The sequence below is a fragment of the Mauremys reevesii genome, linkage group 4 (assembly GCF_016161935.1).
Source record: "Mauremys reevesii isolate NIE-2019 linkage group 4, ASM1616193v1, whole genome shotgun sequence".
Taxonomy (NCBI): Eukaryota; Metazoa; Chordata; order Testudines; family Geoemydidae; genus Mauremys; species Mauremys reevesii.
The window spans coordinates 141,099,276-141,101,518 of record NC_052626.1 but is presented as its reverse complement, the minus strand read 5'-3'; the positions used below and the strand labels follow the sequence as shown (position 1 = coordinate 141,101,518).

Here is a 2,243-nt window from a genome sequence, read left to right as displayed (position 1 = left end):
AGCATATTTACAGATGCACCATGATGAAAAGTCCCAAGAGCTGTTGACTATTTTGACTCATAAAAGGCTTTATTGATACTGTCGCCTACCCTTCGGAATAACGTCTGCTCCCGCCCTGTTCCAGAGGGCTATGTACCAGATCTTGTGTGGCTTGTCTCATTCTAGACCCTAGATGGACTGAACTAGTTACTGCCTATCTTACAGAGCAAAAGCTCAGGCCTGGCTGTGATCATCCGTTCAGGAGGCAAGTCAGACTGTCAGCTTGCCCCATCAGTGGAAAAGATCCTGGATGTCTCTCCGTGGTCCCAGTTACACTCCCCAATCCATTGCCTTTATTCATAAACTGGACACCTCCCACTGGCTGTTTTTCCCTGTGTGCCTCTTTCTTGTCGATTGCACCGTCTCTTGATTAGCGTTCGGCTCAGTCTGTAGACAGGCCTCCATTGTGAAGCAGACATTACACAATGCACACCAAGGAGAGAAAAGTGTCCCTTCCTACCTGTCAGGAGCAGGTTTACCATCTTCTGGTGAGTCTGCCTTAACTTAGACCTTGAGAACCTAATTTTCAGCACAGCTACATATTCCGTAAACATTATCCATACAAACAGTCCGCAATGCTTATGATGATCAGTGGAATACTGGCTCTTGGTAGAGACCTCATATGCCACTTAATACCCATACATCTGACCCAGGGAATCCTTGTAAAACTTTACACTGCCTGCCAATTGGCAACAAAATGTCCCTGGCTCATAAGCACAATAGAAGAGCTAGGTTTGATTGGCATGATTATCATGTATAAATATCAAGGAAGGCCATCTGCAGAGTCAGGCAGGCTTCCCCTGTTTAATAGTGGGAAAATTTCTCTGCAAATACAAAGGCTTGGAGAATGTTTTGTTTCCACTTGGGAGCTCAGATCGTGCAGAGCGAGGTGTGGATTCAGCAGCAGCACAGGGCCCCTGAGAGTGTTTCTCCATCTTTCCCTTTCCTCCACACAGGCAGTGGGCCACTGGCAGCATGAGAAAGGGGAACAAAACACTAGTGACCGAGTTCATCCTGCTGGGCCTTTCCAGCTGGTCCATGGTGCAGGCCATGCTCCTGGCTCTGTTCCTTGCTTCCTACCTGGTCACCCACCTGGCAACATGTTGATCATTGGGCTGATCCGTCTCGATTTGCACCTCCACACCCATAAGTACTTCTTCCTCAGCAGCCTCTCCTTTCTGGACATCTGCTATGCCTGGCATGCTGCACAGCCTGATGTCTGGCACAGGGCCATCTCCTACATCGGCTGCAAGGGGCAGATGTACATGGCGTTGTCCTGCGGGATTAATGAGTGCCTCTTGCTGACTGTCATGGCCTACGATTGCTACATGGTGGTGTGCCTCCCATTGCACTATATGGAGGTCATGAGCCTCAGGGCCTGCATCGCCTTGGTGGCTTGCTCATGGTTGGTTAGCTTGTTGCTCTCCGTCGTGCCTATCTTCAGCCTGTCGGTGCCTTTCTGAGGCCCCAACCAGATAGACCCCTTCTTCTGCGAGATGCTGGCGGTTATGCAGCTGGCCTGTGCCGACACCAGCTACAACGGGACTGTTATCTTCAGTGGGGATGTCTTCACCCTGCTCATCCCCTTCTCCTTTATCCTGGCCACCTATGTATGCGTCACTGCTGTCCTGAGGATCTGCTCCCTCCAGGGCTAGTGGACGGCCTTCTCCACCTGTGCCTCCCATCTGATGGCCATGGCCCTGTTCTACGGGATGGCCATCTTCATGTACATGTGGCCCAGGTCCGCCCACTCTCGAGAGCAGGACAAAATGGTTTCCATCTTCTACACAGTGGTGACCCCCATGCTGAATGCCTGATCTACTGCCTGAAGAGCAAGGAAGTCAGGGAACCATGGCTAAGGCCATAATCATGTGGGGGGTGGTGGTGGAGGAGATTCTGTCCTGGAAGTACATAAGGGTGTTCTCTGTCTATGGCTGGATAGAGGCAAAGCCAGGTCCCACTTCCAAGGGTGGCTGGTATAAATGGGACTTATGACACTTGCATCAGAATTGTCTGCTGTTACTTAACAGTCTGGAAGAGTAGTGTGAAAGCAGGCAGGTAGGATGGGCCCGAGGTTAGGGTGGTGGCCTAGGGCTTTGGGGACCTGGATACAATTTCCTGCTCCCACCACAGTCTCCCAGTGTGGTCTTTAGTGAGTCACTTAGCTTTATTGTATCTGAATTCCCCACATGTGAAAAAGTACT

General features: G+C 50.7%; 1 pseudogene; it reads left to right on the top strand.

The window, feature by feature from the left end:
- The first annotated feature begins 1,014 nt into the window (after nt 1-1,014).
- Nucleotides 1,015-1,856, top strand: LOC120404032 (annotated as a pseudogene).
- Nucleotides 1,857-2,243: the final 387 nt, after the last annotated feature.